Here is a 27,439-nt window from a genome sequence, read left to right as displayed (position 1 = left end):
CTCCTCCCCGTGCCCGGGGCGGCAGCCGGTGAGCCCCGCAGAGCGCCCGCGGCAGCCTCCGCTGAGCCCCGCGGAGCGCCCGGGGCGGCCTCTGCGTGCGCGGAGCCCCGCGGAGCCGGCGCGGTGCGCGGCGCGGCCGCAGGGGGGCGCGGGCGCGGGCACAGCGCGGCGGGGGCGGCGGCCGGGCGGGCGGGCGGGCGGGCGGGGGGCGGCGGGACAGCGCCCGCCGAGGCGCAGCCTGCGGCCAGCTTGGGAGAGAGCGCAGCGGCGAGGACGGAGGAACCCGGCGTGTGCCCGTCCGCGCTCCTTCCGCCCGTATTGGGGTGCCTTTCCCCCCTTCCCGCGCCCCGCAGCCCGCGCTCCGGAGGGGACCGCCGCCTCGGGAGGAGCTGTTACTTTCCGTAGCCGGCATGAGGCTTCCCGGGGGAATAAGGAGACGCCGCGCTAAGCAACCGGGGAAGTACCTGCCTCTCATCTGTTGCAGCGGAACCCGGCGGCAGGCGCGGTCCCCCGGGCGGCGGTGATGGGCACCCGCTGACTCGTGGCGTGCGTCCGAGAGTGCCTGCATGTCTGGCAAATATGGAGAAAATAAAGTAAAAAATGTGGATAGTGCCTGAGATGGACGACAGCCAGTGAAACAAAACAAACACGTTCTGAAGGGATTTAATTTGCAAACGGGATTGAAAAGGGTGCAACTTCCATGGGAAAATGTGACCTGTTAGAACTACTGTCGGAAGATGCCGGCTGTCAACGCAAACAGCTAAACCAAGTAAGTCCTCATCAACTTTGACCTGTCCTCTTTCTGAGCCTTTGATTACCTTTTTAACCCTCTGCAAAAAGAAGTGCCTATGACTGTCTAAGGTAACTTTTTGCGCCGACGCAAGCAGCCTAAAGCAACATCGTGCGCGCCCTTGGCCCTTGGTGATAGTCCAGAGGAGTATTAGGATCTCTTCTTCCTCTTGTTTGTAATAAACGTATTTTTCCCTGGCAGCCGCTGCCGTGGGGAGCCGCATCCTTCGGTCGCTGGGTGACACCTGCAGCACAGCGGAGCGCCCAGGGGGCCGGAGGGAGCGGGCGGGGGCCGCTCCGCGGGGCAGGAGGAGGCTCCGCATCCGCCACCCGCGCTCCGCACCCATTCCACCCTCGCCCCCGCGGCTGCTGCCGGCGCTGAGAGCGCCGCGGCCCCGGCAGCACCGGGCGGGAGTTCACATGTCGCGCACACGGGTGGGTGCGGGAGCCGCGCCGCGGACCGCCCCTGGTCCCCACGGCGGTGGCGGCCGCGGCTGCGGGGTCCCCGCAGGCGGCTCCTCCCGAGGGGACCTCGCTCGCCGCCGGCGCAGTCCGCAGGAACCCTCCAGGGAGAGCGGGGGTCCTGCCAGCCCCCAGGAGGGACCTGGAGGACGGCGAGGTGCAGGCGGCAGGAGCAGAGCAGGGTGAAGTGGGCCATGGGACGGTTCCTGGAGCAGAGGAAGGGACTGGTGGGTTCATCCCCATCTGGGGTTTACACGGCAAGGCCCTGATGCCTGAGGTGATGGGAGAGAAGCTGTGGTCCTCTTGGGAAGAAGCAGCTGATGCTCTCGAGGTTTAAATGCCGACAGAAATTCAGCACTCTACCAAGGCACGCAACTGTAGTTGTGGCTACAGTTGTCAAAACCTAAAGACTTGTTAATCTAATATTTCTCTGTTTTTACCAGAAAGCATCATTTATGCACTTTTGTTTTACTGGATTTAGTTGAGTGACTTCCTGTTAGCATGGCAACCGAATTTTAGATTTCTCTACGCATGACTTGTGAGATGGCTCTTCCAACATTATAATACCTTTCAGGTTGAAGTAAATAAAAACACCTTCTATTATGTGTTTTTGTTCCAGAGAATGAGTACTCCACAAAAAAAGAAAAAAAAATTTAAAAACATAGGTAACAGAGATGCATGTTGGTTTCATCTGAGAAATAAGTAGTTCTAAGAAACAGTGCATGTAAAGATTTTCTTTAGAATGCAGAATAGACAGCGTGGGACATAGTTTAAGTTTTACACACTAAATATCAGTATTACAGTGCCTTTAAGTCCACTTTGCTTGAAATTTCAAATTTGATTGTATTGCATAGATATGGAGCATTTCAGTGTTTATGTTACTTGCTTCAAAACCCACACCTGGATAGCTTAGCAAGGATTTCTGTGCAAGCATACTGAATTTTCCATAAATTAACCTCATTCACTTAAGCAATAGTTTTGTGTGCAGTTAGGGAAGCCAGGCACCAGTAAGAGTCCTTTAGACCTGTTTTAGAATAGCAAAAATTCTAGAAGACCTGAATTTACACCCCTTTTTTAGACAAGACTCAGAAATAAGCTTTATCCTTCAATATCAAAATAGCTGAAGCCAAACATGGTTTTCCTTTGGTGTTGCCTTCTACACTGAAAGGCCTTAGTCTTGTTTGCAGGATGATGGCATTCTTTACTGTGGGGTTTTTTTTCTCTTTTTGCCTCTGTTATTCTGAGTTAGGAACAGATGAGACTCTATTTGGAAACAGGAAAACAAAAATATGTCTGTCTTTTAAATTTAACTTCAGCCACTTACTCTGAATCTATGTATAGCAGTCATTGCCCTTAAAATAGCTCCAGAAAAAAATTCAATTTCTTCTTATCTCATGCTATTTAGAGGCAAATACTGCTAGCTGAAATTTAAGTGAAATTGAGGTCACTACAGATCTGGTATGATTTTGATTTTCTTCTTGAGATAGCTTTGCTTATCTACTGAAAATGTTGGGTCCTAACCAATGTGGTTCTACTCTTGGTGACAATGGGCTTGCATTTCTTCAGTGTGGAGAGACCACAAAGTGTATATTGAAGGACACACGTAGAGAAAACAGTTAAAGGATTGGCTTTCACCTTTGTGTGTGTGTGTGTGTGTGTGTGTGTGTGTTTATTGCCTGACTTAATTGACTAGGAAAAATATGCATGACTGCTCCTCCAAAGACCTGAGACCTGTCTCCATACCAGTACACTGTTTAATCTGTCAGCTTTTTCTGGGATTTGATTCACTGGAGTGAGATGGCAAAACCAACAAGGAAAATCCTCTGTGGCATCTCTGCTTGCCTCTGGTGGTGCTGGTAGTCAGTGTTAAAAGGGACGGAATTAATTTTGAAAATGATGACTATGTCCCCTTAACTTATCTTACAGAAAGGCAGAATAGAAGCAGGAAGAAAAGACTCTGTTATAACCTGTTAAAAGAAAAAGCAGATAAAAATAGATGGAGCATTGTTCTATTCAGAAATGTAATGGCTTTTTGAGTCTCAGATTTATCATTACTTTTTCTATTCAGTTTTAAGTTGTGTTGGGTTATGTTCTTGTTACTTTTGCAAATATAATGTTTCTTAATTACTGAAGGAGGGTTGAAGGTAAAACTTTGTGTGTAAATCAGTCTTCCATCACCATGTTTTGTGATGAAACAAAATTCCAGAAACCATCTGTTTTATAAGTCCTGAATCATTGAGAAGGGTAAGCCAAACTTTATTACACTGCCCTTGCTTTATTACACTGACACTTCTTTAAGTAGTATAGCATAGTGTTAGTGTAACACCAGTAACAATGGTGCCAGGATCCTCATGTCCACTGTGATTTGTTGCTGGGAAAAAAAATAATCTCCTGATTAAATGCATATTAATTAATATAGTTTTGTTAAGTGAATACAGGGGAAGGCTGAGCAAATTAAATCTTTCTGTAACAGATATGCATGCAGAAGTCCTTTAAAGGGACATCACCTTTCAGTCAAATAGAATTTAAGACTGTCAAAAGAGAAGCAATTAAGACAATTTCTTTGTACAGTGATGTTTTCAAAGGAGTTAAAAGGTTTTTAGTGTGCCACAGAGACTAAAGTAACAAATAAATTACTTCACTATTACATCATGTTCTTCTTGGAGTTGTGGGCTGTTTTGGTTTCATTTGAGGTTTTCCTTCTCACTTCAAATGTCTGCTTTGGTTTAACAGACATATTGACTGATGTGAGACAAAAACTAAAGGGAACCTTGGATAAAAGTTCCTTTTTTTTTTACATATTTTTCAGCAAATATGGGCTGAAGTGGGACAAGAGAACTTCCTTAAATTTGAGTGAATTGTACGTTTGTCTAAGATTATGAGCCAGTCAAATCTAATCTCTGAAGTCCGTGACAGTTTCTGCAATTTCTTGGTCACTGAGTCTGTGCTCAATATATTAATCTCAAAAGCTTCTGACATACTTGTGTGTGTCAGATGAGCCATTGGAATGTTATAATTATATTATCTGGTATATTATGCATTGGGTAGAAAAGGGAACAGTAAATAGAGAAAGAGTTTTCACTGGGCTTTTTGGGGAAAGACGTTATGGGATTCTTCTGGAGATGCTTTCCACATATCGTTGGAAACTTCTGAGGATCAAGCAGCCTTTCCTCAGGAGGCAAAGGCCTCCTATTGCACCACTGGTGCATGGACAGCCCCTGAGCATGTGGTGGTGCCCTTAAGCTCTTCCAGTCCTAGCTCAGCATACGCTGGTTTTCTGTGATAAACAAGATCTTTCCATTTGGTTTTGGCTTTTTAGAGCGGTTCTGATACCAGTGTTAAGGACCACAAGTACATCCTTCCTTGGCTCAGAGAATCAGAAAGCCTGTGTTACCTGTGTTCATACCCAAGACCCTACTGGCAAAGGAAGTCCTGGGCTCCTCATGTCCTTAACACTGGTATCAGAAGGTGCCAGCTGGTCAGGCAAAGGATGGATCATTTGACTGAGAGCTGGCACCTGGGAGGCCTCCAGCCTCCCATAGATCTTGTAGCGTGCAGGCTAACCTGTTGTGGCTACATTTGATAACCCTGAACTGACATGGAATACCTGTTTGCCAGCTGTCAGGGTGAACCTGGAGTGTCTGTCTTCCTTTCCTGGAAAGAGAAGGGCTGAAGCACAGAGTAAACCATCCTCTGTATTTTGTCATCTCTTTTATAATAGAACAAGCATACTCCACAGGTGACTGTCTCTCTTTGTTAACCATGCAGCAAACACCAAGACAAGGAACCTTCCTTCTTAAGATAGATTTGCTGAATCCCAGCTGTGCAGAGCAGGCTGTGGTAGTGCTTCATAAAGGTTGAATAAGCACAGAGGTCAGTAGACACAGGATAAATGGTTGATATAATCAACCTAAAATATACATTTTTAAAAAAACCCCAAAACCATGCATACACATGCACGTGCTCCAAGCTGCTTTACTAACTTTTATAAAATCTGTAAATAGCATGAACTCAAATCTTCTGGAAGTTTGCCAGCTTCCACCTCTGCAATCCAGTTTCCTTTCCAGAATTTTTCAGAACAGAGAGTCTTATGCAAACTCTCAATAATAACTACTTAAATTATAACTACTTAATAACTAAAATTTTTGTCACTTTTCAGCTCAGGTGTCTGGTTGTCGTGTCTGTCAGAGAGAGGCAGCTGCTGTCAAAGAACCCAGAAACTCTCTCAGTGATGGTTAAGTAGTGGGGGTGATTATTAACCCTGGTCATAAAGCATGAATGAGGCATTAATGCAGCTCTGTATCCAGCCCAAAATGTATGGTGAGAAGTTGGCCTGGCCTGAGAGCCTCAGTCCTCCTTACCTCTCACATCTCCTAGAGAGATGGAGGCATTCTGCCTAGGAGATGCTTATTTTTTAACTGATTAGCAGTTTGATGTCAGGCCAGAGAGTACTGGACTGAGAAGACAGAGTACCAAATTTACATTCAGTGAAAATGATATTCCATATTTTTTTCTTCTAAAAATTCATATACTTTAAATTTGTCTCTGCCAATAAGTATTGTATTCTGTGCATTGATTTGCTATTCTCATTTCCATTATAAAAAGTAAACCAGACCAATTTACTACTTTTGATAAAGGAATGAGCAATAGGATTATAGCAGAAGATGGAGGGTCATATTGTGTCTGGTTTGAAATTACCCGTAGTACATTTCTATATACTAATTTCAATTAAAAAAAATTAATAGTAAATTTTGAAAAGCTCTAAAAAGGGATTTTAGCAGTGAAGGCCTGTGGGATTTTTTTCACCTAGGTCCCACAAATGTGATTGTAGTTGTGAACACCATCCACCTACATTCTTTGTATAGTCACTGGAGAGACAGAAACCTCCCATAAGCAAACTGATCTATCCAATTTATACCTGAGAGGAAAGAAATCAGGTATTTATTGTTGCTGATTGTTGTTTAATTTCACACAGGCGAAGTAAGGCAAGATCAGCCTTACTCTAGTGGTGTCAAAAACCCAAACAAACAAATAAACAAACAGTTTCAGAGGAGACATTAAATGGACACTGGTTTTCTTCTAAGGCATCTTAAGATCCTGCTGACTTTCCGGATATTGATGCTGACATCATAGGAATAACAGATGTCTGCAACATAATTTAAACATCCTGTTGTCTGTTGTCAAAATTTTTAGGAGTTTGTGGATGGGTTGAGTAGCTGAAATACAGCTTCTAGTTTTGCCAAGGAAAATGGGAGTGTCAGCTGGACTCTTGCAAAGGAAGAAACACAGTTCTGGGTGCTCACATCCTGCCTCGTCCAAGAGCAAGGTGACTTTTCCAGAGAGAACACATTGTATCTGTGGACCAAGGGAAGGCAAGAACAGATTCTTTCTTCAGATGTTCTCAGCACTGCCAGCACCACAGTGTACCTTAGTCCACTGAATACAGAAATTATCTCTCAGTGAGGAAATAGTTTTAAGTGACCTTCATGTGGAAATGCTCATTATTATTAAACACTTCAGAAGCAATCCTTTTGCTGCTCTTCAGCACTGATTGCTGAATGGATCCTGCCTATCTTCCACTGAAAAATAGGTGAAATATTCCATTTGTGTTTTGTTTATATTGACAACTTTTTATTTTTTAGGTTGGGAGAGGTACTGGCCATTTCTTTCTGATGATAATGATTTAAAGTTATGAGAGCTGCAGTCAATCCCTTGGATTTGTTTATGCTGGCACAGTGAGTTTGTTTTTCAAATGTGGTGTGTTCCGTAGTGCATTTATACCTGCAACACCACGTGAGCTTTCCCTATAGTGGCTTTAACTAGCTAGCAGATACCCTACAGCAGGAATTTTGGCCATGAATAAAACCAGTTCCATGTTGCCTATGGAGCAGTTGTCTAATTTTCCTTAAGCCTCTTAGCTACAAAACTGTCACTCCAAAGGCTGTAACTAACTGTTTGTCTTTGAATTCATCTAGACACTGTAGCATCAGACCTCTGAGTCTGTATTGCCTTTAGAAAGAACTTGGTAACTTCACAGGGTGATTCATATGACATATCTTGAAGGAAATTAATTGCCCTGCAGGGAGTGCATTTCTTCCCGTTTGTAATGAAGGAAAATTGGATGACAAACCAGCCTTGGATGTCAATGTTTTGGATTCCTGGCTTAGTGAATATGTGTCTCGGCTTTATTTCTCGTGTTTTAAATTGGAGTACTTTATTGTGTCACATAATGATTAATAAAGTTTCCTAAGTCTAATATGAAGAATGTGTTGCACTAATTTTTCTTAATCTGTTAAGGAACCTGGTACCTATGACACAGAGATCATATATTTCAACTTGATGATGTAGGCAGGTATTTGCACTAACTCCTAGTCAGTAACTACTCTTGTATTTTCTCATAGAAGGCATCATGCTTCCTACAGAGCAATTACAAAATTGTATTTTTGTCTGTCCACTTACATAAAAATATTTTATTCTTTGTTGTTTAACTTAGTGATAGTAACTTTGAGCATATTTGTTTATGCACAGTTGTACCAAATACTGATGTGATTTGAGATGATTACATTTATGTTGCTGCAGTGTCTTTATGTAGAACTAAACTTCCACATAACTCTTTCTGTTTTTCTTTTTTTTTTTTTTTTTTGTAATTAAAATTTGCTTTTTTCAAAATACTTAAACCAAGCAGATTGAACAGGGGTTTGAAAGTCCCTTCTTTTCAGTATGATTTTGCCCACAGAGGAGGGAACCAGGGGATGCTCAGTGAGCTGGGTTGCATTTCAGTTCTTGGCCACTAGTCCATCCTCAGAGCTGCACTGACTGACTGAACTAGCTTGTCTGCACAAGCTGGATTTTATAAGGATGGGTTAGGATCAAAGAAGGATTTCTCATTCATCCCCACTGTGCACTCACTTCCTAGAAACCACCCTCCTTTTGCTACTGCTTGTGGTGGCTTTAGGTCAAGTGGGGACTTTTTTCCATCTGAAGAATTCCTTTGGATTAAGTGCAGACAGGATTTAGCTTTAGAGGTTTTTATAGTTTAAAAGATTCTCCAGTGCCTAGGATCTGGATGTATGTCATCTATCTGTTCTGTCCTTTTATTTTGTTAAAGAAGCATACTCTCATAGCAGGGTATTTCCTTGCTTAGCACCCTTAGTGGGGGGTTTCACCAGTGTCGCCTTAATTGATGTGCTCCTGTGCATTCATCCATGTCTCTTATTAACTTCAGATTTCCAACTCACTTGCTCAGTACATTAAGTCCCAAAGCTGTAGGTGAGCTCTGGTTGAGACTGAAGAGATTTCATTTGGCTTTAATGGCACTGAGGTATGTGGGAAAGAAGCAATCAGCTGTCCCTGAGGAGAGGTTTGGGCCAGCAGTACCTTCGTGTGGGTCCATCAGTCTGTCTGATGAGATATGTTCAAGGAACTCTTTTTTTTGGTTAGTCCTCAGAGCCTTTGAAGTTCTTCAGGGCATTGCTATTAACACCCAAGAAACAAATAATTTAGGACATAGTGTCTTGCACTACCCAAACTCCACACGTCAGGATCCTTGTTTTCAGAAAGAGTCATTGCTGATTAGTGATTCTGCGCAGTGATAATCTACAACCAGGCTTTTGCTGAAACCAAGGTTTGCTGAATTTGGGCAAATTAGCAAGGGCAAGAGTGGGACTTTGGGGAAGATAGAAATAAGTTGACATTTCAAAACAAAAAGTGTTGCCATTTCAGAGCAATCAGGGAAATAGAGGACAATGAAGACCATGACACTTGAGAGACATTAGCACACTCAAGTAGGTCAGTTCATGCTCATCTTCCCCATGATACTCCCAGTGACAGTTAGATAATAGACATCTTTAAGGGCTTGATTTTCTTTTGAAAACATGATGGGTTGGTTAACATGTGTGCTGGGGAAATATGATACTTTAGCCATCTTATTCCATTAGTGTTTTCTTACTGAATTGCCTACTTGCTGTCATTTTAACACTCTTTTCTTAAACCCATTGCTGAAAAACAAAGCCTACAGTAAAAATTACCTAATCCAATCCGCCACCGATGATAGCAATGCTTTATGGCCAGAACATGATGGAATTCATTTTAAGAAATAAGATAATTCCTTCTGATTTAACCTTAATTCAAGAAAGTATTCAAGCATAAAGAATTTCTGGTGTTCTACTGAAAGCAGCTTCAGAAGGTGCTTCCTGTTAAGCATTAGCTTCATTCCTCTTCTCAGAATGAGACATTTTCACATTTTCCTTAATCCAGATTTTAGAGTACAATTTGAAAGTTCAGGTGAACATTTTATATATGACAACAAAGAAAAATATCAATAATGCACAAACTAACATCTCTTTAGCAATTGATGTTTGTACGTTGCATGTTTTCATTCTCCCTTGGAAGTGTGACCTTAGATCAGATGTTCAGCTCATTGTTCAAAATATCTCCCATTCCTTTGCCATAACTCCTTGAGAAAACTCCTTTTATGACATACTTTTGTTTTATAAGTAGCTGTCATTTAAGAAGGTCATTTTGTAGCCGAAGATGCCATGTTCAAAAACTCACTCAGCCGTTTTTGCATATTGTAAATGTACCTAAAATCCCAAAAACTTTGTGCTTTTTCATTTATTTTTGCATTTAGTTGTCGGACATTGCAACTATGTGTGCTCTTTGGTCTTAGGGAAATTCTAAGATCACAAGTGAATTTAAGATGGTGATAATGGTCAAAGTAATTCGAAATTGCACCACTCTTATGTGAAATTTTACAAAATACAAAATAAAGCAATTGTGCCTTCTCATCAATCCTACATATGTAAAGATGATGTAATTTTAGAAAATTTGTCCCCTTAGTTTCAAGAGAATTGTAGTGCTTTGACAGCTTCTTGTTTCTTCTCAATAATTTAGGAGTTTATGAAAAATACATTGTGTTGACTTTTCCACTCTAATGCAGTCAATGCAATTACAAGTTGTGGAGAATCTAATCTGAAATCTTTTCATTGTTGAGTATTTTAGAAAAATATGTAGTCCTGAAATCTGTTCGTAATTATTGCCATAGCTGCAGCCAGCATCTGTCCTGTGTAATATAAAATTTTCTTCATTCTCTGTCTAAATACCTTTTTCTGTTGTAGTTTAGAGACTCATATATATGGAATATTGATGGAGGGAGGCAGTGAATCTTTGTTTTAAATATACTGCTGTAGCTGACAAGGTCTAAAATCTCACTGTATCTCATTATAAGAATTCCTGCATCTTTTTGTTGCTGGGAAATTGAATTTAAGAGTGAAAATCAAGTAGGAAATGGCATGTTTTTGAACCAAACTTCTTTTTTAATCTTTTGTAAAACATTGAGGAGCCATTCTGAACAGCAATATATAGAATTGCCAAAAACCTATTTCTGTTTCAAGTCTATAGTACATCAAATGAAAAAATATCAGTCTTGAAAGTCTCTACTATAAGCAGAACTCTAGTGTACAATTATATATTCAGTATGTTCAAGCTGTTATTCATACCTTCAGTAAATCCCATAGATTTCACTGAACATAAGGTAACATGGGTTTAACATTTTATCTTCTACTTATGTCAACTGTGAAACCAGACTTTGTATTATAATGGAATGATTTCCAAGATTATGGATGCTCCAATTGTATTTCTGTGCCAAAATTCTCACATTTCTAGATCCTTACAGTTTTGTATGTACATGCATATAGAGTTTTATACACACATGAGAGAACAACACATGGATATGTACATGTAGAGAGAAATATTTATGTGCACTGTGTAACTGACACACATGAAAAGTTAATATTTGCTCTGTTGACTGAGAGAGAAGAGCTACCCAGAGTTCAGGAATACAGCCTGATACAGCCTAATACAGCCTATTGAAGTGTGTGCCTTGTGTGAGCACACACAGAGTTCTATCAGTATCTCGTTGCCCAGGAGTATTTATCTCTCTACACTTGTTCGTAAGATTTAAAAACTAAGTGAGTGAGTCCAGCTCTTGGCCAAGTATGGCTTCTTTGCCACCCCAAACAGAGAAGAGCTCTTCACTTAATGGCAACCTACCAGGACATGGAAAGTTCAGAGGCAGTTACTTTTCTTGTGAATTTAGAGACTCCTAGGAAGTGGAGGCTTCTTGAAGGCCAGCGACTTCTGTCCATGGAGCTGACAGCTCTGACGCTATGCAAACTTAGACCCAGCTCCTATAAAGGAATTTTTTCTCAAGTCTGGTAGCAAATACAGCTCAACTAGGACTAATCTATTATCTTTCATTTTGTTTATTATCCAGAAAGAATTTTTTTTCTTGGTAGACTTTTATGTAGAAGCTATAACTGATGCAATTAAAAGCACAGCAGTCTATTAATCAGATTAATGAAAGTCTAACAATAACACTTTAAACTGAACCTTAGGTGAACTGCAGATTACAGGGAAAGCATCTGAAAGGAGGCAGAGTACTCTTGTGCTACACAGTTTCTAAACCTCCTTGGAAACCTGCTTTTGAGTCTGAAGACCAAAGTGTGCATAATATAAAAAACAAAACATGGCCCAGAGAAGCTGTGTATGCCCAATCCCTAGAACTGTTCAGGTTTGATGGGGCTTTGAGCAACCTGATCTAGTGAGCATCATCCTCTGTCCATGGCAGAGGGGCTGGGACTAGATAATCTTTGATATCCCTTCCAACCCAAACCTTTTTATGATTCTGTGATGTGATCTCTCAGGATCCTGCTGGATGTTTCACAAGGAGTCAGTACAGTGGCAGAAGGCTGTGTTTTGTGATCTCCTTATCTGAGTGCAAGAAGCATTGTGAGGACAGAGGAGGAGGATACTGTCACAGTGAAAAAGGGGGTTTCAGGGTAAGCAGCATATATCATGTAACCCAATGTAGAAAATGTCATCCAGGCCTGACAGTTTTAGTTGCCCTGGGACATGCACCTGGATATGGTCCTTGTTGATTGATTCAGAAAAACAGTAACTTGAAATCCCTGATGAACCTTTTTTGTTGGTAAAAACAGGAAACACATAGCCAAGATTACATATTTTTGTCTTAAACCTCTTGATAGTTGCTGGGTTGTTCCCCCCGCAGGGAACTCCTGTGTGGGTGCGGGCAGATCACTCCTTCGTGGGTCCCGTGGAGCGGCTCCTCCCTGTCCACCGCAAGCGCAGTCCCAGATGTATACCGATAGCACGACCAGGGAGAAGGAGGACTCGAGGCACCGGTGCAAACCCAACTGGGTTTATTTGAGGATTGTCCCAGGGTCCACGGAGGGAGGGAAGCAGGGATACAACTGCAGTTCAAAAGCGCCGATGCCCGGGTGAGCTCAAGCCCCGAAGCGGGGTGGGACCCGGATTTATAAAGGGGAGAGGGTAGGCAGGGTTGGGGTACAAATCAACCAGTGGGGAGAGGGCTCAGAGGAGGGGACAAGGTGGGGTGATCGGGGGTACACCTATAGAAATGTGGGGAGAGGGTGGTCTTGTGACAAGGTCCAATGGGGGAGTGAGGAACAGGGAATATTACAGAAAGGAGGGAGCGAACTACAACTACAGGTGGTTGATGTTTATACAGTAGAATCCTCCCAGGGTGCCTCCGCCCCATCTTCCCTGTCTCCTTCTCCCACAGTAGTCTCTGCACTCGCCTGTCTACAAAACGCTGAGGAAGTTGCCCTCTTTTTTTGCCTGGACCTTTGAAGTAGCTGCACAGGATGGCTAAGTGTAAAAGTACTGGAGAGATCAAAACCAGCCAATCTGTTAGACTTCTCTAGGTAACCATGTTTGAGTCAGTCACAAACTGGTCCATAGAAATTACTTTTCAGTTCTAGATCTCATGCATTTAAAAGAATATTTTAAAGTTTTCAGAACTGTCACACAGAAAAGTTGAATTTCTTCTGAGTCATTGATTATTGTTATCTGTCATCTGCAGATAATTTATCCAGTTCCTTTCAGTGCTAGCTGGTAACTTATATAGTAGAACTGGAAAATTCCTTGATCAAACAAAGATAAGTGCTAAGTGCTACCAAGAGAAAAATAATGGAATGCAAGGATTTGACTTGGGCTGCCAGGTCAGAAATGAAGATGGCCAAAAGCTGCACACAAAATAGATTTCCAAGCTTAAGTGAAGCCAGTAGCAGCTGTTCTGAAGAACGAATAAAGTCCACACTCATGTTTGCTGAGGTCCATAAAGCAGCTCATTTCTTCATTGCTTGGGTGTTGAATTTTCACAGACATGTTTTCACAGTTCTCTCCTTTAACAGACTGGTGCTTATTTTATTGTTATTTTATAATAATATATTCAGTTTTAATAATCATAATTATTTTCTGTGTTGTACAAAACCCCCCAAACTGTACAAGGTCTGTCCTAGTGCTGGATGATAAACAAACCTGAGGAAATTGGGGTTTCTTCTCCAGATGTCTAAGCCTTGAATGCCAATACAAATAAACTGAATAATTCTCTTCAGGTAAATAACTTTATTCAAGTATACAAGAGACTGTAACAACCTCTGAAAGTCCTTTATTAAGCAAAAGATCCTAATTCATCATACCTTATTATCTCTGGACTACTGAAAATGGATCTGTTCCTCATGAGTGGGCTGAAGTTTCAAAAATTGTAGCAACTGAAATCCTCATCTTTCCCATTTTCCTCTCTCGCTGTATGGGGTTTCAGTAGTGGTCCGAAACATGAATGCAATTTTGCTGTAATGCTAAAACTGGGGAGAGAACATATCCATCATATCTATTTCAAGATAGATATGATTTTTTATTTAAAAATATTAGAAAAAGTAAAGAAGTTGCAACAGGATTAAAGATATAAACTGGATTAGAGATGCGATCAGAAAGCAATAGTAATTAACATCTGTTTGAAAGAAGGTTTAACAGCTGTTTAATTACAAAAAATTAAGAAACTGTTCAAGTAAAACACACAGATTAGGAGGAAGCACACCAGGGAATAGAAGAGTACTGGAAAGATTTCCAAGAGGTTTTTGAAGTTGATAAACTATGGTTTGCTGAAGGAGAAAGGGATCACTACAAATAGAAGATTTAAGATTGAATAGTACAGTAAAGCTCTATCACAGTGATTCAACAAGGTACAAAAATCACTTTATCTGTCATTTCCTAGTGCCAATTAGTGAAAGAGGTACTAGTAATTTGAGAAAAAGCAGTTTTTGGGCTATACAGTAAGTATAGCTATTGCACCTCTAGTGTAGCAGTACTATTGTACTTATACACGTTAACTTTTCATTGCTTTCTGACATTTAAACAGAAATCCTATAGTAATTAACTTATTTATCATTTCCTCAATCCCAGCCTACCTAGCTAAGTCAAAGTTTGCTTTGCCACTGACTTCAGCTGTCTTATTACTCAAACTACTGAGCAGTTGTAATGCCTTTGATATTTTAGCAACAGTCAAGATTGAGAGACACTGTGAGCGGTGGGACAAACTGCCTTGCTGGGCTGTTGGCAGTAGAGGATGGAACATTTTACCATATACCATTTTGGAGACTTCACTAGAAAGAAATCAAAGGGGACATGATAACGTGCTTAAAATTTCCTGGGAAAGCACAGAGAAAACAAAGTATGATAATACCACTGGAGCCTTAAATAACACTATCTGAGTGACACCAAAAGTCAGCTATGTAGTATTGTGGATGTAATTGCTGAACTGTAGCAGTCCTGGCAGCTTTTGAGAATCAAATGACTCATGTATTTGGGTGGTATAAGATTCTTAAGGGTATTTAATTTTCTCTAGCTGTTGAATAAGAAGCGACACAGACCAAGAGCTACACAGTGTCTTGGCAGTCAAGTAGAAAAGACTCCAAACAAAGGAAGAGTTGGAACAGATCCCTGAAAATGAATATAAATATACTGTACTGGAACAAATAGATGGAGCTAGGCAATGAAAACAATATTCTTCTTTTTTTTTTTCTCCAAATAAAATCAATTGAAAGTGAAAGACTACCGTTTGAAGTGTCAAGTGATCTTGCTAATTTGTGTGTTTTTCTGTAAAAATTGTGTTGGTACTTCCTCTAGAAAAAGTGTTGATTTGCTGAGTATCAGATCTGTAAATCCCATTGCTTGTGCGAAGTAACACAATGAACTTGTAAACTGTAGTGGATTACAATCTGGAAGATAATAACTTAAATGAAGAAAATAAGCTGTGTTGATGTTTTGGGAAATTTCTCAACTGATTTGAATACAGCCTCAGTCTTACTGCCTGCATCTCGATTTTTTTAAGCTCTGTAGCATGTGTTTAACAGTGGCAGAAAAGTGTATCTATAGACAGAAGTACAGCTACAGAGTACCTTCACTTGCTGTAGGACTCAGCGGGACCCTTCTTTGTCAGATACAGTTTCTCTGTGTTTTGCGATCCTCTGTGGCTTTCTGTTTCACCAAGTCATGCAATCTTCTATGTAGCCCACAGAAAATTTTAGCATCTTCACAATCTTTCAGCAATGAATTCCTCAAGTAGTTGCTTGAAGTCTCATCAGCTCTTTCTTTTACTTGAACCTGACTCTTACTGCCTGTTTGATTGCTTCTGGATCTCATACCCGAAAAGCCAATGGACAAATAATCCATGTCTGTCCTTTTCTTGTCACCAGTAATTACACAGACCTGCATTATACCTTCCATCTGTTCTTCTTTCACAGAGGTAAGATTTGTACCTTATTTAGTCATTCTGCTTCTGGAAGGTCTTCTGGAGATTTAATCATTCTGCTGCTCTTGTCTGAAGGTTTTCCAGTACTACTGGCTCCTTTTTTTGAGATAAGGAGCCTAGAAGTGCATGTCCAATCCTGTATGCCACCCTGAAACTACAGACACATACACATTTGCATTAGTATGAGTGAAGCAAATTCTGTTTGACAGGAAATGGGCATGGTAATTAGAGAAAATTCATCTCAGCTTTTGGGAACCATGACTCCAAAGTGTTTGTCTTGTCCCTTTTTATAAAATAAGAGTTACAGAGTAGTCTTCTTTTCCTGAAGCCAACTTGGCAGAGGTAGCTGAGGCATGTAACTGGTTATAACTCATTTATGCATAGACAAGAAAAGAAGATTTATAAAATGTCTTCTGTTTTGTTTATGTCAGTCTATTTCAATGCTGGGAAGATAACTTTTATTCTGCTAATTGAAATGAAGATCAAACAGTGCTGCAAAACCTGAATCATTACCTTGTAGAAATGCTTGCTAATGCTAATAATCAGTCCTTTAGTTCCTGTACATGTGTTAAAATTCTGCTTATTACTCACTGTAGCATATGGATCTAATGGAAATTGTGGAAGAGCTTTTGTTATCCTCTTGAATTTTCACAGTCTCTGCCCAGCTGAACTTGTTGTTCTGAGTTTGTTAAAAATGTATCTCAGGCTGTGGAACTGTAGAATTTAAGAGAATAGGAATTTACTGAGTCATATAATACTGAAAATAAGAGTTGGGAGACTACTCACTGAGCCATGCAGAATCCACTGTTCTTTTCTGTCTTTCTCACTCTAATTACACATCTCACAAAGTAAAAATCCCTCTTTTTCTTCAGACTTGAAGTTTATAATTTAAGTGTACATGTTTCTCTTCAAGACATCCACAGAAAATAAATCAGAGATTCTTTAGCAAAAAGGTTAAGTGTTCGGTTGTATTTCCGCTTTGTCTGTTGGGTATAGGAGCCATCATTTAATCTCGTTTCTCTCATATCTACCTGAAAATTTACAATTCATAATTATGCATTCATAATCAGGTTCCCCTCAGCTGGCAGTGACAGAAACATAACCCATGGGCTTGTACAGTTCTCATTTTCACCAGAATAATGTTTGAAAGCTCATGCCAAAGAGTGATGTCAATTCCTTAGCACTGAAAGGTGTTATCTTTGCTATTGTATATACGCAGCCAAAGTGGAGGGAAGCCTGAGTAGGCAGAAAGCCCATGGTCAATACATTTCCAAATTTTGAGGAACTATTAAACTTGAAGGTGTTTCACTGTATTATAATGGATTTTTAATTACAAGCAATACAAAAATAATTTGATTCTGTCGTGCTTCTCTGCGACAGAGCATTAGAGATGATAATCTTGTAGTTCAGAATTGCCACAAAGTCTGTGTCTCATGTCACTGTATAATCTGAACCGAGCACCACTTTGTGTTTTTCATTTTGTCGTGTTGCTGGGTTCTTTGCTCAGCCACTGTACTGAAAAGCTTATTCTGCTCTTGATATGTTTTTATATGGGATTGAAATATTCACTTGATTCCAGCAGTGCTCAGCATCTTGGTCTTACTGATATAGATCACACTCTCTGACAACTTTGCAAACCCTTGGGATGTCACACATTTGCATTACTCTTTCAGAAAGAAAAAGACTCAGCCTGCATTGGTTCACTTGGGTCCTTACCCAGGCTGCAGTCCTTCATGTACTATCCCAGCACGGGTCCCTTCCATGGGGTGCAGTCCTACAGGAAAAGGCTGCTCCAGTGTGGATCCCTCATAGGGTCACAAGTCCTGCCTGGAAATCTGCTCCAGTGTGGGCTCACCTCTTCATGGGACCACAGGTCCTGCCAGGAGCCATCTCCAGTGCAGACTTCCCCCAGGGTCACAGCCTCCTTTGGGCACATCCATCCACCCGTGGAATAGCGTGAGTCTTCTTCACAGAATTAAGTAGGTCTCTTGCACCCTGGATCTCCCAGGGCTGTGGAGCACAGCTGCTTCACCATGGTCTGTACCACTGGCTGCAGGGGCATCTCTGATCCAGTACCTGGAGTACCTTCTCCCGCTCCTCTTCACTGACCTTGGTGTCTGCAGGGCTGTGCTTCTCGCTCCTCTGTCCAGCTGCTGTGGTGCAGCCATTCTTCCTCTTCCTAAATATATTCTCTCAGAGATGTTGCCACTGTCACTGGTGGGCTTGGCCTTGGCCAGCAGTGGGTCTGTCTTGGGACTGGCTGGCACTGGCTCTGTTGGGCATGGGGGAAGCTTCTTGCAGCTTCTCACAGAAGCAACCCCAGAGGTTTCCCCTCATCCCCCTGAAAATCTTGTCATGCAAACCCACTGCAGCGCAAGGCTTAGCTCCCCTAAACTCATGCAAGTTCAAAACCTGAATTTCTTACATTACATCCTAATGTCTCTCCAATTAAAAGGTCTCAGTTCTGATTTACCAGTTTCTTCCTTTTCTTTTTGATGTCATTGTACCTACCTACTATGGTCCAAAGCAGATGTTGTTTACCCTCAAGAATTACATTTTCTAATGGCATAGTTATTATTAATAAAAACACATTGTAACAGAGGGATCAGTCAGTGATGAGTTACATCTTATCTAGTTTTATGAACATGAACGAAGAAATAGACATCCAAAATTTTTAGTTATTAATTGGTGTAAAATTAAAAGTAAGCATTTTTCCATTTTAAGGCTGCTTGGGATGAAAAAGTATTTACACATATATTTTGGATTATCAATATAAGTTATTAGCTCATGCATGAGAATCAAGAGTGAGTCATAAAGAAACAGGGGAAAAAAGAATTCCTATCAGCCAGACTAAATAGACCACTCTGCTTCATTAGTACTGCTAGAAGTGTATCTCATGAAGGAACAAAGCACAGAGGCAGACATTGGAAATGTATTCCCAAGCAAGGCATCTCGATATTGCAATTGCCAAGTATGGTCTGTTTGCACTCATCATAAATGTCAATGCTATGACTGGAAGAGAAGAGGGAAGAAGAGGGCAGGGAAACCAGCAGGACTCATAACAGTGGCAGACCATGGAGTAAGTCATTCTTCATGAAATGGACTGCTTATGTTACTGGAGATGAACGTGTATCTCATTCTCATTATCAGACTATGCATTTCCATGGTGTAAATAATAACTACTGCCTTGGAAAAACTTCTCATACTTTATAAAAGGACATAAAAACTGCAGATGAATATGGTAGGACTGCACATTTCATGTTGCCGGCAGTAAAAAGAAAAAATACCAAAAGGAATAGTCATAACCCATGCTGAGTTAATGGTGGGACTCAATGATCTCATCTTCCATGAGTCTGTAATTTGGATTTTTTGTAGTGCTTTCGGTATGTGGTCAGAAAAGTTAAGAACTGAAAGACCATATATATAAAAAATACTGCCAGGGATTACTTCCAAAGCAGAGACTGTAGCAGACTTACAGCAGTGAACAGTATAGTAAGCACTGTAGTATGTGGGTGGTGCTACTTCTGCCATTTATAGGCAATAAATACTATTCCCTTTTGGTTAAGAAAGAATACTTAAAATTGCAAAACGGTTGTCATAGTGTAACCAAGAAGCCAACTTTTAGAAATTGTACTACATGGCTTGTTGTATATAGCTAAAGAATCTAACATTGGACAATTACTTTTTATGGACAAAATTTCTAGATATTTTAGCCCAAGGCAGATTTAAATATGTGGGAAAAGGTTGCTTGCAATGAGAAAAAGTTTAAAAATTTACACAGCTTTATTTGAAAATAATCACATCTGTGCTGTTCACACAAGTGATACTAAGTACCAGAACACACCTCCTAATTTTTCCCTAAAAAAAAGGAATTATTTTTTAATTGAAATTATTTTCCTAAGGGAAGTGCTGGCTTATGAAATTGAAACCATCCAAGTAGTCTGGGAGAATACATTAATTTTGTGTAGAGCTTCATTTCATTAACCATTCTTACAGAAGGCCAGCATTTTTCTTGCATGGAGTTACCTCCAATATCTGTTTATCTCTGCAAGTTTTCGCTTGAGATCCAAAATTGTTTCAAACATTTCATAAGAGCATCTGGTCTGTAATTTTGAAAACCTCTACGTGTTTTTTGTTTAATTCATATAATGATAGAATCTCAGAATTGTTTGGTTTGGAAGGAACCCTAAAGATCATCTTGTTCCAACCCCACTGCCATGGGGCAGGACACTTTCCTATTAGTCCAGGTTGATCTAAGCCTGGCCTTTAAGACATCCAGGGTGGGGAATCCATAGCTTCTCTGAGCTACCTGTTCCAGTGCCACAACCTCTAAGTGAAGAATTTCTTCCTAATACCAAATCTAAACCTACGCTCCTGTAGTTTAAAGTCATTACTTCTCATCCTGTGGCTATCTGCCCATGTGAAAAATCAGTCTCCAGCTTTTTTCTGAGCTCCCTTTAAGTACTGGAAGGCTGCAAAAAGGTCAGCCCTAAGCCTCCTCTTGTCCAGGCTGAGCAATCCCAACTCTCTCAGCTTGTCATCACAGAAGAGAGCTCCAACCCTCTGACCATCTTGGTAGCCCTGTTCTGGACCTGCTCTAGCAGATCCATGCCTTTCCTATGCTGGGGACCCCAGAGCTGGGTGCAGCACTCAGGGTAGGGTTTCAGGAGAGCGGACTAAAGGCGCAAAACTACCTCCCTCATCCTGCTGGTCATCCCTCTCTTGATGAATCCAGGATTATCCCAAGATAGTGAGGCATATGTAAATACCATACAATGTATGCAGTGTTTCAAAGCAAAATATTGCCTTCCAAAGTGGCCACAGTGGGTGGTCTCATATGACCACAAACATTCGTAGCTGAACAGAAGCTTCAAACTTTGATAAATAACATTAAATATGATCTGTAGAGCTCACCTTTTTTCTTTTTTTTTTTTAATACGTAGCCCAAGTATTTTTGATCCAGACCAGTATGTTTGTGTGCATTTTGGATGATTATAAGAATAGCTCCAATGCCTTCATCCTAAAGGCTTTCTAATTTGTGAATGTTGACTTGGATTTGAGTTTTGAATCAGGTCAGTCTGCAGCTTCTTCATAAAGTTCAGCAAGGGCAACATTGGGATATTTTCCACCAGCTGGAATGAGAGTAACATTTTCTCTATGCAGCTCTTGTCCCAGGTAAAATCAGTTTCACAATCCTAATTCTGTGAGTCACTGGGCAACGTGACTCACCCAGTATCACCCAATGGTATCTTGAGTTCCAGCACGATGCTTTGCTCACCAGGTAACTGAGCAGAAGTACAGCTATTCTGAAATCCTTTGTTCCCCTTCCTAAGAGTCTCTCCCAAGCATGTTATATAAGCATGTTCTCACCAGCACAGGAACAACTGTGGCTGTATATGAGTGGGAATATTGTGATGTGGAGCTGCTTGCAGGAATTCTCTTACTCAGTTTCACAGTATCTGTGGCTTTTTGGCCCTTTGAATGGAGGTGAAGAGGGTATGAGCCATTCTTCTGGAAATAAAACATATTTTTCATTCCTAAACAAGTGCTTGGGAGTTAGTTTATGTACACAGTGATCTCAGAGCCTCCTCTACTTTTAGTAGTTCAGGATGAATGTCTTAAGGAGGAGGAAAAGAATAATATATAGTAATGTGATCTGTAGATTCAACAATTCCACAAATTTATTTTTTTTTTTAGAGAGGCCAAAGTTAGATTCACTGACTATGCATTTATTTCCTTTTAATTGCACTCACTGCTTGCATTTCATATGAAATTAGCTTTTATTTATATTAGAAATTGCTTTTATATGGTGGCTTACAAAAATAAGCCACACATGCACAGGAAAAAATTCTCCACTGAATACTTTATATCACTTAGCATTCAAGGATCTGAAAATGTAGTAGATTTCTTGACATCTTATACATAATTTTGTACCTAAATTCTGGAATGTATTATTCAGTCTAACTGAGATCCTTGTGTAGGGCAGGGTGTGATGGTAGAAGTGAAAGAGAAAGTTTGTAAGTGGATGTAGCCAAGAAAATGACCTGAAATAATGGTGTCCTTGGAGGTTTGCTTCTTGTAAAATGGTACAACTCCAGGCAACATGGTAAGCCTTCCATAAGCCAAATACTTTCAATCTTTTATATGCCCTGTGCATTCACAACTTCACTTAGTAGGGCAGAGTCTTAGAATACTGTTAAACCCCATTAAACCTCACTGAGATTTAAGTGCTAGAGTGCTTGCTGAATCAAAGATAGTCTTCTAGGTCTGTCTGTAGGACTGGTTTTGTGAGAATACGTTTACTATTTATAGTCATATTGATGTCCCTTCTCTAAATTTAATTTATCACAGGTGCCATTTTAGACAAAAAAAATCACTGGCCCTACTTATAGCAGCTATGTGCAAGCAAATGAAGAGATGGCAGAGAAGAACAAAGTAAGAGTGTTCATTTTCTGCGGTGTCCCCAGCAATGCTTCAGTTCCACTGTCCCTTAGCATTTCTCCCCAAAGTCTCATGAACACTGCCCCACAAAATTGCTCTGAGGTAACTCACTCGGGCCAGAGATGTCCTGCTTGTGTGGGAATCTCAGAAAGATAACTGGAATCTGTGTGCCATTCTTACCTCAAGGATACAGTCAATAGAAGGCTCTGCCTCTTTGTGCCATGCTCCTGTTCAAAACCTGTCCTTCACTTTGACAGACATAGTTTAGATAAAATAGGAAACACACAAACACTCTGGCAAACATTAGGCTTACTGGCCTGAAAAAGGATGTAGTTTTCTTTTTTCCCTTTTTGGAAGAAGTGGAGGAAGGAATGTTTCCCTGCTGGGAGGGGATTTCCTTTTGTTGCTTTCTCCAGTCAGTGCTTTAGCAGCTGAGGAAATGATGCTTGGTAGGACAGTCTCCTAGGGTGCCATTTGGCTTTTATGGATGAAATTCTAGTTAGGGTAGGATCAAATGCTGTTGGCATAGCTGCATAATTACTTTTTGAGGAGTCCTAGGGAGGTCCATGGTTGAAGAGCTATTCATGACTTGTTCAGTCTCTCTCTGTTTCCCTGAATCATGATCCAGCTATCTAAAACCCTGCTTCTTCACTACAGATCATTTGCAGAATTTGTCTCTGGACAGTGCTGTGGCTGTTTGTTAAATTGTTGTGGGCACAGTGGTCATGGAAACTTGAAGAGATCCAAGCCTGACTGACTAGGATGAGTAAAAGCTTTTAGCATCTGAGTTGGTAGTTGGTAGTCTTCCATGTTCCTTTATCAGGAAAATAAAAATGCTGGTCCATCATGCGAGGTGTTCCAGACTGACATTGTCTCCCAAGCACATCTGCTCCACTTTGCACCACACACAGCCATGAGAGCCATTTTGCCTTGTCCACCACAGTTAGTGTCTCCCCTCTGAGCCAACCAGGAATGGTTCCCAAGCTCATTCTGACACATCAGCACACACATAATGAAAATCCATAAAATCATGTTCCATCTAAAATCCCAGAGAGGTGGATATTTATTCTAAGCACAGGTCTTAAATAGGCAATTTTAAATTCTTCCATAACTGGTAAGTCTGGAGAATTCTGTTTTTATGTTCTCTTTCTGAAGCTGCTTTGGCACTGTCTGGACTACATAACCTTGTTTAGTGATAGCTGTAGAATTGCTGCCTCTTGTAAGATGATGCTGTGTTTCTCAAATTTCATCTAGTGTGGCTGGTGAAGTCTTGTAATAAAATATAATTTGGTCTTTAAAGTTCTTTAAAGTTAAAGAAACAGATCTTCCCAGGTAATAGTTACTTTCCTCTGTTGTTGCTGCTAGTATTAAATTGTTTTTCCTGTCACTGCATGCCCAAGTGTGTCTGTAGATCTTAAATGCAAGAGAATATGGCAAAATAGCCTGATCAATATCTTGTAGGCTTTGAGGGTGAAGGGAGCCAAAAGGGCCGTGATTCTTTGTGGAGCTGTGATTTGGGAGATTCCACAGGGGTGAGGGAGGAAGAGAAGGACAGGGCCCTTTCATGGTGTAACAAGAAGCATGGGGTCTCAGAGCTGTTGATGGGCAGCTCTTGACAGATTTCCTTGTCCTCCCCTTCTCCACATAGCAAATCCATGGGCGACTCTTCATCTGAATGATGATCAACACTTTCAGTTAAGCAAAAGCTAATCTTCCCTTTCACATTTGCACTAAGACCGACAGCAGAGACAGGACTTCAGTCCCGTTCCCTGAACCATCAGCTGTCTTGGTGCCACAGTGCAAGTCAATAAAAATTCAGACCCAGACTTCATCTGTAAAAGAGAGATACTCCCTCAGTCAGGCAACAATTTCAGGTGAGGTTTGCTGTCAGTGATCTGCCTCTCTGGGGAGGGTGTGATGTCCCACTGGCTCTGCTGTAGCAGTGACAACAGTGCCATACACTTGGAGACAGACCTGAAATTAAGCATGTTTGTTGTTTCTATTTACAGCTGTTTTCTAAGATTTCTCACAGGAGCTGTGAAGTCCAGAATTGTACTTGCTAGAAAACAAAGTACTATAATTCTTTCATTATTTATCGTGTTTTCATGAATAGTAACAGCAGACTGTAGAACCTTGCTGAATTTATATCTGGCATTGACTGTGCTTTGAAGTCATCACTGTCACGTTACTTCAGTGTTTATATGAGTGTCACTGCCATATATCACAAACAGGAAAGTAATTTCCTGTCAATCAAGAGAATAGGACTGAAATTAAAATGAATGCTACAGGTTTTCCCTTTGAAGCATCTAGCTTTTTCTAATGTCACTTATTAGAGCAAAGTGTTTCCAGTAAGTATTGTGCAATTAAAAATATTAGAATCATACCTTTATTTGAGCTGCAATATTGGAGCAAATTAGGAAAAAATAAGGAAAATGTAGCAAGTTTTTTCAATGTTTCTTGATTTGCTCTTCTCTCTCTTCTCTGTGATTAATCCTCGATATGTAATATAAAACTGTGTCATTCCTAATTAACTTTTACCTTTAGATAAGGTTTGACTTTAACAGTCTTTGCAGTAACTGTGAGAAAAAACTTCTGTCTTTTGCTGGCATGTTCTGTGAAAATACTTTTGAATTTACTGAGACTGTGTATTATTCCTGCTTTCATTTAGCTGATTTGCAATTTGCATCATCCTGCTGCCTCAGCTATCCTTCAGGCAATGAAAACCAAAGTACAACTGAGGTAAATTTTTACCAGGCAAACCAAAACTACACAACCAAACAAAAAAGTAGTCTTCACACTCAGCTGTCAGCAAAAACTGTGTGAAAACCTTGTTCTCAGTTCAATATGCTTGGCAATTTGTGCTCTGCGTTCCTGCTGGTGGGGAATGTTTAGAGGTATTTGCACAATGCCCTTAATAACATAGTTTAACGTTTGGTCAGCCCTGGAGTGTTCAGATAGTTGGACTAAATGATTGTTGGAGATCTCTTTCAACTGAAATACTCCTGTTCTATTCTATTCTATTCTATTCTATTCTATTCTATTCTATTCTATTCTATTCTACTCTAGACCTGTCCCAGTGGTTGTCTCTTTCCCCAAAAGATAAAGATACACAAAGATAGAGAAAATAATACATAAATCTTACGGCTGTCTTACCTTAGTACAAGGCTGAATGCAGCTGAAGCATATTTTTTACCCACCTCAGTAGACAAGAAACAGGACACCAAGGAAGATCAAAACCTCATTTGTATTCTAGAGATCAAAATACCCAGGGAAGACAAGTCACACAATGGCTTGCGTGTATAGAACTACTGAGCAAGCAGAAATGCAGTTGGACACGTGCCATGTCTGGCCAAACCTGGGCAGTGTGGTCCCCAGTTCTGTCTTTGTTTCTGTGCCTGGAGCCCAGGACTTAGGAGGAGGTTTCAAATGGTTTCACTCCAGCCTCTCAGCTTGTGTGAGTGGGATGGTCCACTATAGATTAGTGAGTAAACTCCTAAATAAGGCCTGAACCAACATTTCTTGTGTTGTGCTATGGAGGTCATTTAGTGATGCTGCTGTGGTGTCTTTTGCTGTGTATCTGGGTTCTTGCTAATTCTATCTTCTGTGTGAGGGTCTTTACATGAGTGAAACAGCTACTGAGGAAATGAATCAGTGTTGCATGGTTTGGCTCTTGGTTTACTTCAGGCTTCAGTTAAACGTGGGCATGTGGGACTTTAAAAAAAATTCTGGTTCCATTAAGGTGCAATGAACCTTGCCTGAGGGTGCTTTATGAAGATCACCTTAATCTTTTATAGCTGCTATTTGCATATTTCATATAAAGAACCCTGAATCTCTATGTGGCATTTCTCTTACTCTGTCAAAAAAATTCAAGCTCTTCCTTGCAAGAGCTAGTGTGGAAATATGTGAGGGACAGGAATTTCTTTTAATATAATTTGGTATCTGTGGGAATTAATGACTATGTCAGTGCTTTTAATGAAATCACATACACTGTATTTGTAACTTTATGTTCTGATCCAAAAATCTATTTAATGTCTCTATTCCAATCTTTTATAACATAATTAAAATTGATTTTTGTCTTTAAATATGTAATCCATAACAGAAATGTCATCACTTTGCATAATATATATAAAATATATTGATAATTATTCAAATAGAAATATAAAAATATGAATAATCCAGTAGGAATGCAGACCTGTTGTATAGTAGAAGCATTTTCAGTGATCACATTTTTTCAGGTAGTTTATATTACAGTAGGTTCTGTATCCATGGATTTGATATTGTATGCTTAGAACTGAAGAGTTAAAAAAGTTTACCTCACTGCATCTGAAACATGAAGTTAAAAAATAGTGAACATAATTAATTCTGCTAATGAGATTCTTGAGTTTTCATTCAGTTAAATTAAATGTTAAATGGAATGTTAAATAAAAGTCAGTAAAACCAAGAGATACTAAAAATAAGACTGATTAAAATTGCATCCAGCATTTAGCAGAAAAAATGAGATCAGAATTTTTTTTGGTTGATAGCTTCTGGGGGGGATTATTATTCCAGAATACTGAAATAATCATTTAGTTATCTTTGGAACAATTTCCCAGAAAGTTTTAGTTATTTGATTTTTTGTTTCATTTTAAAATTATTTAAATGCACTATTAGTGTCAAAATTGTAATTTTAAAAAAATTTTTGAATAATGAATTTATTCTCTTCCCACACTTCCATCTCTCAGCATTTTATCTTCTTGAGTTATATTGAAATAGTCTAATTTTGAACAGTTCAATTTCAAAACTTTGGAATCCATTGTAAAATGGCATTTCCATCCTTTGCAAAGCCTCGGTTTGTCATTAAATAATGACCCCAAACTAAAAGACTTTGTTAGTATTTCACCATGCAGATTTCATCCTTTCTTTTGTTGGCACCACTTTGTTTGATAGTCTTTATCTAGTAGGAGATGATTAGCACATTCATTAGCTGTTTGAATTGTTTATGTGATGACAGATTTTTAATGTAGTTTGAGTTACAAGTTATTGACATAAAACATGTTAAGTATGGAAGTCTGCAAAGAAGAGATGGGCCAAGTAATACTCAGACTAACTGGCTATTTCAAGTACTGCATATTTCAG

The 27,439-nt window shown here is 40.2% G+C and overlaps 1 protein-coding gene across 1 annotated transcript in view; it reads left to right on the top strand.

The window, feature by feature from the left end:
- The first annotated feature begins 260 nt into the window (after positions 1–260).
- TRPC4 (transient receptor potential cation channel subfamily C member 4) overlaps positions 261–27,439 on the top strand; it is a 132,209-nt gene continuing 105,030 nt past the window's right edge. Inside the window, exon 1 of the mRNA XM_066544927.1 lies at positions 261–769. The gene's annotated coding sequence lies outside the window, so the exon portion shown is untranslated. The remainder of the gene's footprint in view (positions 770–27,439) is intronic.

Source organism: Molothrus aeneus, chromosome 2 (assembly GCF_037042795.1).
Source record: "Molothrus aeneus isolate 106 chromosome 2, BPBGC_Maene_1.0, whole genome shotgun sequence".
Classification (NCBI taxonomy): domain Eukaryota; kingdom Metazoa; phylum Chordata; class Aves; order Passeriformes; family Icteridae; genus Molothrus; species Molothrus aeneus.
This window is presented reverse-complemented; position numbering and strand designations above follow the sequence as displayed.